The sequence below is a fragment of the Thermobia domestica genome, chromosome 2 (genome assembly GCF_964235325.1).
Source record: "Thermobia domestica chromosome 2, izTheDome1.hap1.1, whole genome shotgun sequence".
Classification (NCBI taxonomy): Eukaryota; Metazoa; Arthropoda; class Insecta; order Zygentoma; family Lepismatidae; genus Thermobia; species Thermobia domestica.
In genome coordinates this window covers 88743829-88756894 of record NC_137455.1, presented here as the reverse complement: position 1 = coordinate 88756894, position 13066 = coordinate 88743829, and positions in this window count along the sequence as shown.

Sequence of the window (13066 nt, the reverse complement as noted above, 5' to 3'; positions counted from 1 at the left end):
GAAATGAAATTTTGTTTTTTCGTGAAAGCAGGTCTTTAATAAATATAAATATAATGTCACGAACAGTATAAAATTCAAATAACTTGTTTAAAGGTAAAAGCTAATACTAATTTGCCTACTAGTATTTGTACCCACGCATGCACATGCATTGTTTCCTCTGCCGTTAGAAAGAGCTAGTAGCAAAGATGGAGACTAGAGAGCAGAAAGCTTTTTGTGTTTTAATAAAGACTGAATCTGTATTACAGTGCAACCATCTGTGTGAAGAATATTAAAGAGACGCTTACAACTACGTCCTTATCGTTGCAGTTGCTAAAGGTCCAAAGCCTACACACTACGGTTTACGTGCCAATTTCACAAATGAAATATTGCTGCATAACAATGAAGATTTTCTAGATCGTGTCGTCTTCAGTGATAAATCGATATTTCACCTAAGTGCTAATGTGAATACACATAATGTTCGCACTTGGCGGTCAGCAAATCTTCAGGAGATGGCAAAGTTGAAACAAAATTTCCCTAAATTGAATGTGTTTTCTGCCATATGGCGGAAAGTTATTGAGCCTTTCTTGCTTATTGACTCGATGTGTGCCGTGTGACGAATGAAGCTCACATCGAACACTTGTTGCAAAAACTGTTTGAAGTGTTCTTTTACTTGATGTATTGTTTATAATTGTACGTAAAATGTAATAAATACTACGAAGACTTAAAACCCCGATATTCATTTTAAAACACCCTGCATTTCTCACCAACAGTGTTGGAACTAAGATGTAAAAAGGAGAGAAAATTTTCCTTATAAAGTTATCGTTTACAACAACGATATTATTATTAGTCGAGACTATGACTACTACAACACGAGTTAGTAGACAAAAAAAAAAAAGTTGTCAAATGTACGCTCGAAATCCTTTCGGACCCAGGTGGCCAAAGAGGCACACACGGGTGTGTTATTTTTTAATCGAGATATCGAGATATTATTTTTGTCAAATAAAGTTGGACCATAGTTTATCATATTAATTTCTTTTTCTTCTGGGGTTGAATTTCCTTCTCAAATTTCAGTCCAGTCAAAAATTTGAGAATTTTCGAGTTTCCTTTACCTCTTTTTTCGCTGTAGCTTCCTTCATTGTAGAGAGACCTCCTTAAGACTTGCCAGGTAGATACCTCGGATAGATACCTAATTATTCACATCAATTGGACGGACCTGCGCGCAGTGTTGCCAATTAGGTAAATTAAAATTTCCCTAAATTTGGACAAAAATTCGAAATTTTTGTTTATAAATCCGTATCTATACGTCCCAGTGCAAGTCAACTTACGCCAGTCGAATATTTGTCCTTACTGAACAAACGCGGGTACAGATCGTTACAATGGGGTAATTAGGGGACGCACGGAAAATTCCTATTTAGGTTCTAACCCTTGATTTTTCTAGTTTTTTCCCTACTTTTCTGTTTACCTTAATATATTTTTGATAATTAGAAGCTTTGTTCCTTAAATATCGGAATGATACTTGTAGGATAATTAGTGGTGTACCAATGTTTAATTGAAGATAGTTTGCGTCTGTCTGGTAGCAGTGTTGCCAGCTACAAAAATTTTAATTCCAGATTTTAGGAGGAAATTTTGGGGAAATTATTTGCTTTGTCTATTATTTCCCTCTTGTTCGCTACATCGGAACAAACGGATCAGTATCTTTGCCCTACACAACGAATTATAGCTTTAATATTATAATTAGGGGAAGTACAGTTGAGGTTTACATTAGACCTTGTTCTCTAAGTGGAAAGATAACTGTGATTCTTTTAGATAGGAAACAAACGATTTGAAAGTTACGAGGGCTTCCAGTCAAGTTGTGTTGATTATTTCAATACTCTGCAACAAAAATTCAATAAATATTAGTTGCCAGAAAAAAACAGACATTTGAAAAAGTGAAAAAACGTTTTTTTATTGAAAAAAACACAGAAAAAACTTTTTAACAACACTATCAATGATCTTCCGGAGCTGTTTAAATTGATGCCATTAAGGGGGCAGGCTACTAACTATTTTACAAAAGTTGACAATTTTTCTTTTGCCCGTTTTTCGTAAGTGGAAAGAGAGAATGAAATGCAACTTTACCACAATAATAGATAATTTTTTTTTCTGGCTCAGGCCCGTCTTTCAGATCCGGCATCTGAAAATTTTGACCGGAACGGGTTTTCATCATTGCCATTTATTTGTTTTCTTATCTTTATTGGATATCCATGTTTGAAAGAAAAAAGGTAAAAGGAAAAGGGAAAAAGGAAAGAACAAAAGAACCACAGCACAAGAACAAAACAAACAAAGAAACAAAGAAACAAACAAGAATAAACTATAAAAAAAATAATAATTTTCTTGCAAAGTGCTACTCAGCTTAAATCTATCCGCACCTATCCTGAACTATTCTACTTAGTATTTCAATTTCTGATCCAACAACTGTAATAGTATGGAATACGATATAAGATACTTAAATAATACATTCTATTGTTATTAATTCTTATCTACTTATCTATCTATATTATCTAACTAATCTACTCTTCTGTTTTGCTGTTATTTATTTTTATATTTTATTTCCCTGTAGTTCTTAACCATTTAATTCCTACTGATTGATTTCTTTTCTTAAGTATTAAGATGTTTTTTAAAGATTGTAGTCTTATTTTGTTTTTTAGTTACCTAGTTTCTAATTTTTGTTTTTTTAAAATTGTAATTATGGTTTCCTATTCTTATTTAATGGTTTATTATATTATTTATTATCATGTATTAATACATTTATTAGTTACGTTACTATTTATCCCTTTTTCCCTCTTGTTATTCCACATGAGTGTTTAATGATATTGTTTAATTAATTTTATATTTCTTTATTAATTATTTGAATTGTTATATTATTTAGTTAAGTTTTATTTAATAATGTGTTGCTTCATCTTCTTTCTTCGGTTTTCACCGTATGACAATGGTTCCTCTCCCGTATGCTGTATGTTTATTTATCAAACTGCACTCCTCTTCACTTTTCACAACAAAACAGATCACTATGGTTTTTCACTGTATGATTGGTTCTCTCCTGTGGTCACGGAAATCATTTACACTAACGTTTCACTTCATTAATAACTTCCACTCTTATATGACCTAAATTTAATAGTTATTCATGAAGTATTCTGTGAGCGTTCTCAGTTTCGTGTCCATGCCATATCACAGTCCTGTATGTACTGACTTGAGGTCCAGAACCCACTCAGAGCACTTAGTGTAGATCCTGGTCCGTTGTGTCCTTTCGCTCGCACACCCAGGCTGGGACCGTCATTTCGGCCGAGATCGACTGAAGCGGTCACTAAGTTCACTATCTCTGAGACACTTCTCTTCACTTATTGTCCATAACGCAATGAGGTACACCCAAAACCCGGAAATCACGAACACAAAAGCACACATGCGACGCACACACACAAGACCATACGCATCCGGAGTTCCATCCGGTGTAAACCGGGGATGCGATGATCCACTCGCTCCTCTCCCCCGGGGGGCACGGAATATCAGTGCCATCCTGAAGATTTTCTTCGGTCCGGAAGATTTCATTCATTCAAAAACACTCAAAGACACATCCACTCTAATTCTATTTACATTTATGCAATGGTTATTCGTTTTCATTGTAATAAGTTCTTCTTATTTCTGAATAGCTGTTTGCTATTTGCTTTAAGATGTTAAAATCATTTTCGTTTTCCACTATTTGTATTAGATTTTTACGTCTAATATTTTCCCTCTCTGGTATTACATCTTCTGTCAGAGGGCACCAAAAGATGTGGTGCTTTGGTGTTCCAATTTCGCCGCATTCACAGATTGCATTCTCTTTGGCCTTTATTCTATACAGGTAAGTTTCATAGGGGCCGTGCCCACTTAGAAAGTGAATGATACCTGGACTTGGATCTAGATATTTTAACTTTTTCCTTTTATTAATTGTTAAAATAATATCCCATAATCTTCTTGATTTGTTTGAGTTTGTCCATTCTAAGTTCCATATTTCTTCTATAGTTTCTTCGACCTTCTTCTTTGTTGTTACTGCCTTGCCAAGAAGATCCATTAGCTTTTCGTTTTCTTTCTTTTTTAGCCAGTAGAATGCTGCTCTTTGTAGTATTACCAGATGTAGTGGTTTTATATGTAGTAGTATACATAATGCTTCATTTGGCACTGTGTTAATGCTCCACTTAGTCTTATAAGTAAATTTCTTTGAGGTCTATTTATGGAATCTCTAATTTTTTTGTTCTCGAAAATTCGATGTACCCATAGACTTGAAGCATATGCCATAGTCGCACATAGTATTATATCATGGTATAGCTTTAATATTTTATTTGGTAACTTGTATGTATTTTTGCCAATTGTCATTAGTTTGTTGGCAATTTTATTACTTTTTTCAACTATATACTGTACATGTTTCTCAAAGTTTAAATTTTCATCTATTGTTACGCCTAAGTATTTAAATTCTGTTACTCTTTTTATTTTTTTATTTAATATTTTTATTTGTGGTTCCCTAGTTAATTTGGTTCCAAAAAGCATAAACTTAGTTTTTTTTTCGCTGAAAGCTTTAATTTATTTTCAGAGCACCAATTATATAGACTTTCCACTACTTGGTTAGTTTTTGTTTCTATTTCTCTTCTGGAATTTGCCGAGGTTATTATTACAATATCATCAGCAAAGGCTATGATTCTATCTATTGACTCATTCTTTGCCATTTTCTCCAGGCAAGGCTGTAGTTGTATATCCCACATCAGGGGTCCCAAGATTGAACCTTGTGGACAGCCCTTTTCATTTTGTATTTCTTTATCTCCCATTTCTGTTTGTATAACTACTTTTCTGTGTTGGAAATAGTCTTTTATTACGTTTTGCAGATATTGTGGAAGCCTTAATTTATTTAAATTCTCTAATAACGCTGGTATCCATAAATTATCGAATGCTCCCTCGATGTCAACAAACAACGCTAGAGCATATTTTTTTTTGGTAGTAACTATTTTGTATTTGTTCTTTAAAAACATTCAGTGCATCCTCGGTCGATCTTCCCGCTCTAAAACCATATTGTAGAGTGTCATTCTGTGTATTTCTATACTTGTTTATCCTATTAGCTATAACTCTCTCATAAATTTTGCTTATGTTCTTTAGTAAACATATTGGTCTGTAGGCACCAATTTCTAAGGGGTCTCTGTCTAGGCTCTTAAGTAGTATAATTAACTTCGAAATTTTCCATTCATTTGGGAATGTTTGTTTCTTTAACAATATGTTGTAAAGTCTTGTTAAGTAAGGGACCCATATATCTTTATTCCTTTTATATATTTCATTTGTTATTTCATCAAGGCCTGGGGCCTTACCTGTTTTTAGTTTCTTTATAATTTTTTCTACTTCATCATTTGTTACCAATTCGGAGTCGTCCACATTTAATATTGTTGCTTCTCTTGCATGATTTCTTCTTAGCTGCATCTGTCCCATTGTATCATCTTCCATCGTATCCTTAGGAAAAAATTTCTGCATTAATTTGTCTAGTGTTTCTTCTTTTGTTTTTGTGTACGTTCCATCTGCATTTTTAATTGTACATAATGTTGTAGGATTAATCTTTTGCATAATTAATTTATATGGAAAACCCCAAGGATCCATTTCTATGTTTTTCGCCAGAAACAATTCCCAACTTCGTTTTTTCTCCAGTAATACCGCCTGTTCAGATTCGTCCTTTACCTTTCTATTGACTTAGGCTAGATTCGAACTCGTAACCCTTGAATCCATAAGTCTGCGCTCTACCGATTGAGCTAACAATTGCTGTTGAGTTATAATGTTATTCTACATTATTCTACATTATAATAGATAATGTTATTCTACACTCGAAAATATAAATCGGAAGAATTTTCAATGTTGCCATGCATGGAAATTACAGTGTGACCAGCATTTAAAAATCTGGATTCAGGCAGCAATTAGAAAAATGAACTCAACGGTAATTGACGACTTGTCATGTTGTCTTGGTTCCTTGTTAACTACTTTTTAAATAAAATTTATATTTATTTTGTACTGTTTATTACTAAATTATTTATATTGTGCTGTTTATTACACAATAAATACAAATATTATACAACTAGTTAACAAGGAACCAAGGCAACATGACACGTTATCAATTACCGTTGAGTTCATTTTTCTAGTCGCTGCCTGAACCTAAATTATTGGGTAATTCAAATTCTGGTCACACTGTAATTTCTATGGATGGCAACATTGAAAATTCTTCCGATTTGTATTTTCGGGTGTAGAACAACATTATCTATTATTGGGTAAGTTACATTTCATTATCTCTTTTCACTTACGAAAAGCGGACAAAAGAAAAATTGTTAGCTTTTGAAAAATACGGTATTTAGTACTCTGCCCCCTTAAAAACGAAAACAGCATATTTCACGGGTACTAACCACATGAGATACGGAGTTGTACACTTAAATTTTCATTTCAACCCAGCGAAGCGGGTAATGTATGCTAGTCTTTATTATTATCTTTTAACCCGACTGCAGTTAAACAACGGAATCTTAGGAAAAAAATATATATGTATATGTTATAAATAAAATAATACAAATTCACACTTGCAGCCACAAATATTCGATTGAGGGGGAAGATATGTTACAGAAATACTACTACTACTACTACTACTACTACTACTACTACTACTACTACTACTACTACTACTACTACTACTACTACTACTACTACTACTAATAATAATAATAATAATAATAATAATAATAATAATAATAATAACTGTGTTTCGTTTCACACTGAAACAGTAGTAGACTTCTAAACTATAAGAATTGAGCACTTAAACTTGAAGTATTAAATTTATATAACTACTTGAATAAAGGAAGGAATAAGATCAAAGATAGAATCTGTTTCTCGGACGCTGTGAATCCACATCGAAAAGCCATTATTTGCTATCTCTTATTGTTTTGGCTCTATGGAGCTTGTCGCTATCTATTGCAATTTTATTCATTATACGATCTGTGTTGTAATTGGAAATCGTTATTTCCACCAGTTTCGTTTGAATAGATAGATAAAAGTAGAGGCAAAACTCAATCTTGCGACGCTAAATCTTTTTTTTTAAAAAAAAAAGACTTTTAGATATATATTTTATCGTTTTTGCTATGTGAAAATAAGTATTGAAACCGAAAGAACAACTAAGTTTCGATCATTTCTGGTATTGGTAGACTGTTGAAAGTGGTTGTGGTATGTTCTTTTTAAGACTCTTAATCTTTTGCAAAACACCGCTTCTCGCTATCTATTACAGTCTTTGTTTTATTGAAACCAACGTTGAAACCGGGAACAATTAATTTCTATCACTTCTGGTTTGATTGGATTGAGTTTAACGTCCCGGTCAGCAGCGTAGCTATATGAGACATGGACTTAGTTTAACTTGGGATCCAAACCACATGAGCTCCCTCCGAAAAATGAACGACAAAGACGTGTACGTTAACCACATAGCAACAAGGGAACTCACACTTCCAATTTGAATACAGGCTTAACGGAGGAGTTGTAACCTATCATTGGGGCCCTAAATCGATTGGAAACACATCGCTTCTTGATATATTTTTTTCGTTTTTTTCTTTGAAAATCAGTATTGAAGCCGGAAGTATCAGTAAATTTTAACCACTTCTAATTTTCGTAAAGTATAGCGGGCAATAAAGGTATTTTCTCTGGATACCAGGGATCGATTACAGAAACCGCTTCTCGCTGTCTGTTACCGTTTTTGTTCTATAGCGATAAACGTTGAAACCGTATTTTTTGCCCAATGAATACCATATATCACTGACATTAGAAGTATTGTGTGTGTAATGTACTTGGTTATTACATACTGCATGCAGAAAGAAAGAAAACACTGGTCATACATGAATTAGAAACTCCAACCGGAAGTAGGCTCAAATCTTCCAAACGGTGGGATATATTCACTGTTCAACATTTTTTCACTTTTTATTTTTTACAGAAACGAAACTAGCCGTTCTTTATTGATTTTTGGCCACAGAACGCGAAAATCGCACTTAAAATTCTCTCCTGGCTCAGGTTTCTGAGTAATTTAGCATGTAACACTATGGGACATTGTAAGTACATGATTTGAAATTATTGTTTTACACGGTACAAAGTGTCGTTCTTGACAAGTATTTGCTGCATATTGGACTTGGCAACGTTGTACGTTATCAACAGCTAGCGCGAGCGTCTCATGAGTCACGTGAGACAATGATTGCAAGTTGCAACTAGCTCCAGTTAACGTCTCTAATCGTATTCGTGGCGTGCTTCAAGCACTAGTGTGGCAGACTGTTTGTGTTACTGGTGAACCAGCAGTTTGAAAGTAGTGAGTGAGGACATTATCACTGTTGTACTGTACATGTTGTTTTCATTGCGAAGTGTCAGTGATTCAAGGAAGGTGCTGCAATGCCCCGCGTTTGTAAAAATTCGGTGGACAGTATGTGCTGCATATGTGCGGACGTGATTTGTGGTTCCAGGAAGCGGCCATTGACTGCTGCAGTGCGAAGAGCATATTTACTATACTTTGGTTGTCGCGTTGGAGACCAGGATAAATCATAGGCTCCCCACGTTTGTTGTACGAGTTGTTCATCTACTCTCAATGCTTGGATGCATGGGAAGAACGTTTCCATGCGCTTTGCTGTGCCCGCCATTTGGCGTGAACCAACAAACCATCGTACAGACTGTTACTTTTGCATGCTACCCTGGTTGAAGAATGGTATAAATACGAAGAAGAATAGCAAGATCGTATACCCAGTGATACCATCTGTCATTCGTCCAGTGGAGATGGATTGTCTGTTCCCGATCCCCCGGCTACTATTCCAACGGAAAGTGATAGAGAGAATGAAAGTAAAGGTGAACCTGCTCCATATACCAGTGACACTGATCCTTCATTTGAGCCGAAAACCAACTATCCTGAAGCACACCGACTCACACAAGCGGAGCTTCATGACCTGATTAGAGATTTGGAACTGCCAAAGAATAAAGCTGCGCTCTTAGCATCTAGGTTACAGCAGTGGAACCTTCTGGAGAATACAGTTAGGGTATCAACTCTACGTAATCATCAAAAAGATCTTGCAAAATATATCTGCTGCACTGATGAGTTAGTATTTTGCAATGATGTTCCAGGTTTGATGCAGAAACTAAAGATTCCGTACAAAGTAGAAGATTGGAGACTGTTTATAGACACCTCCAAAACAAGCCTTAAGGCTGTGCTCCCGTGCAACAGTAAGGAGATAGCAGCATCAATTCCTGTTGCTTATGCACCCCTAGGTAAAGAAAGTTATTCTATGTTGGAACGCGTTCTGGATCTTATAAAATATCGTGAACACAAGTGGTTAGTTTGTGGTGATTTAAAGGTGATCGCAACTTTGCTTGGTCTGCAGGGTGGCTATACAAAGTACAGTTGTTACATATGTGAGTGGGATAGTCGTGCAAAGAATGTCCATTACACTCAAAAGGAATGGCCGTGACGAACAGCTTTGTTGCCAGGCGAAAAAAAAACATTTCAAATGTACCTCTCGTGAACCCACAAAGCATTGTGCTACCACAATTGCACATCAAACTTGGACTCATGAATGTATTTGTGAAGACCATGAACAGGAATGAACGTGCATGCGCATACTTGTGCCAAAAGTTTCCGCGTCTAAGTACAGAAAAGATTAAGCAGGGAGTCTTTATTGGTCCGCAAATACGCAAGCTATTGTAAGACGAGGTGTTTGAATCTATTTTCAGTGCTGATGAGCTTCATGCGTGGCATTGTTTCCGCAATGCTTGTACCAGATTCTTGGGCAACCACCGAACCGAACATTACAAAAAAATTAGTAGAAGAATTGCTATTTGCCTACGAGAAACTTGGCTGCAATATGTCACTCAAAATGCACTTCTATGTAGTGCTATATGTAAAATATTAAAAGTGCTATTACATCGATAGTGTGCCAGAAGGACGTTATATCTTCGAAGTTGGCATTCACTCTTTCCAACATAGTTCTGTCGATTTGGGCGACTTTCACGAGAATAGCTTTCTTCAATTCTAGCAATGTATGGTGCCTATGATTGTATACACGTACCTTGAGGTAACTTCACAAGAAATAATCGCACTTGGGCAGAGGGGAACAATGAAAGTGGGCAATGAATGTTCCTGAATCTAGAAATAATGTGACCTGGGAAGAAAGAGTGAAGAATATTTGAGATTAAGAATATAGAAGGTGAAGCACAATCTTGAAAAGTAACGTAACGGAAGTAACGCGTTACTTGTAACGCGATACTTTTTAAGTAACGTTTCCTAGTAACGCGTTATATTTTTCCAAAGTAACTGTAGCGGTAACGCGTTACAAATTTTTGAGTAACGTACCTAGTTTGCGTTACATTTCGGATGAGTAATACTTCTTAAAAGCTGAGGATGATGTTGGAGAGAATTTAAAAGTAAAGTGTCTGAAATGCCCCGGCGGAAAACCAACAACTAGAGTGCCATAATTAACAATATACAGTAAGGTGTTAATATAAATAAACTGTGTTCTGATAAGCAGGCCTACTTTATTGCTAGAAAATAGTTTGTTAATGATATGTAATATTGAAGTTCTTTCGGATTAGTTTGCGTATCCTAGAGTCCCGTTGATTTCTCGCAGAGTTTGGAACAACTAACTTTGAAAAGAATGAACCGATTTTAGAGTTACTGGCAAGTTTTAATTCACCCCCAGTTCATGTGTTCTCATTTTATTGGTTCTAGTGTAATGCTTCTCTATATTCTGTATTCTTAATTCTACATAACAACATTGTTATTATTGTATAATTAGTTTAGCAGAATAATAATAAGCAGCCATTTTTCTAACGCATAGGGATGGGCACGAGTTGAGCTAAAACTCGATTCGACTCGAAACGGATTGAATTCAAGTCGAGTCAAAGGTAATTTTCTCGAGTCGAGTTCCGATCCGATTCACTGTTTTTGACGTAGAGTTTCGAGTCGAGTCGACTTTGATAAATGGCTCGCTCGTTCAGCTCGTTTTAAAATTATGGCCTGATTACACTGGAAAGCGAAAGCAATGAGAAATGTAAGTATAATATGGAATACTTTTAGTATTGCTCACGAGAGGAGACACTTCTCGCATCTCGTCTCGATAACGAGACCGCAAGAGATTTTTATAACGAGCTTAGTTCGGCTCAGCTCAACTGAAACGATGGCTCGAGCCGGTTCGCTTGGGGTAAATCATCGGCTCGAGCCGCCTTGGTTGGGATGAGTCATCTTCTCGGTTCAGCTCAAGTGGGCCGAGGGATCTAGCCGGCTCGGTTGGGTGAACTGTTGGTTCGGCTCGCTTCTCGGTTCGGCTCGATAGTGAATGAGCTTTGAGCCGAGATGCTTGAATCGTTGACAATTCTAAACCCGGACCAACATTTTTCAAGCCGAATTCTCGAGTCGAGCTCAAAGATGTTTGTTTCGAATCTAGCCAAGTTTCAAAGAAAACTCGCTCGAACTCACTCGTGCCTATCTCTACGAGTAACGCAGTATGACATTTTAGTCAGTGAAAATGTGCATATGCCTATAGCTGTCAAGTAAGAATTTGTTTTTGCATCTACATAAAGCGATTCAGAATGTGCAATAATAATAATAATAATAATAATAATAATAATAATAATAATAATAATAATAATAATAATAATAATAATAATAATAATAATGGCAGTAGTAGTACGAAAAATTGAAGTAATAAGATTTTTTTCACATATTGAAAGTTCCGGACCTAAAAGTAACGCATTAGTAACGCGTTACTTTCGAAGTAGGGTAACAGTTACTTTTCTGGAGCAAGTAACGCGTTACATTTTAAGGGAAAGTAAAGTAACTTGTAACGCGTTACATTTTTACAAGTAACATACTCAACACTGGTGAAGTAGTACCAGATCAAGAAATTTCGGGCCCCGCCGCAAGAAAATTTGAAAGGGCCCCTCTACATTTAATATTTTTAAATAGTAGGCCTACATTTTAATGAAATATTCCTAGTGTTCTATTTGCTATGGAAGAGAGATACAAACACTTATGTTTTACAAAAAATCCTTTCTCCTCGAGTTCATCTCCGCAAACTCACGTATAAAATCTCTCTTTTCAATGGTCGAAGCCCTCTCATGATTGATTGCCATCATTCTCAAATCGCTCATTCTCTCCTGTTATTGAACACCTTAAATAATTCTTGATCCTCTCTAAGACTTCAGAATGACCTTTCAGCGGACGCTACAGTCACGGGTAAAGTCAGGAATAAAGCAAGAGTAGTCAAAACTTCAGAATAACTTGGGGCAATAGTATTAAACTCGACGTGTGGTAATACCGCCAATTCAAGAACAATGTTGATGTTTGAAATATGTTTTTTAGGTCCAGTGCGAAGGGAAATTAATTCCATTGGTAGCGACGGCCTAATGTCTTGCTGTTACTTCTTTTGCAGTTTCTCAGCCTTAAGAGCCTGCCATACTAAAAATAATACAAAATTTACCATTTTCTTTTATTTGTTTTTCATAAGTGAAAAGAGATCATGAAATGCAATTTACTACAATCATAAATAATATTATTCTACAACAGAAAATATGAACCTGAAGAATTTTTGGTATTGCCATCCATAGAAATTATAGTGTTGCTAGAATAACATTTAACCCAAAATCTAAGTTAAGGCAGCGACTAGAGGAACGAACTCAACTGCATTTGAATTAAACATCATGTTGTATGAGAATCCTGTGAACTACTTTTTAAATAACAGTTGTATTTATTTTGTAAAATACAAAATAGTTTTTTAACACACAATTATTAAAATTAAATAATAATGTTATTTAAAAAGTAGTTCACAGGATACCAGAACAATATGATACGTACACTGACTGAGCAAAACTCATGGGATACCCACCTAATATCTAGTCGGGGCCCCTCTGGCGCACCGATAGGGCTTGGAACAGAGTCTGCAAGTCCCTGGTACATGTCCGGAGGCAGTTGACACCACACAGTCTGCAGAGCGGCAGCTAATTGCGGCCTATTCGTGGGTTAAGGATCCAATGCCCGGAGCCTGAGTTCTAGGGTATC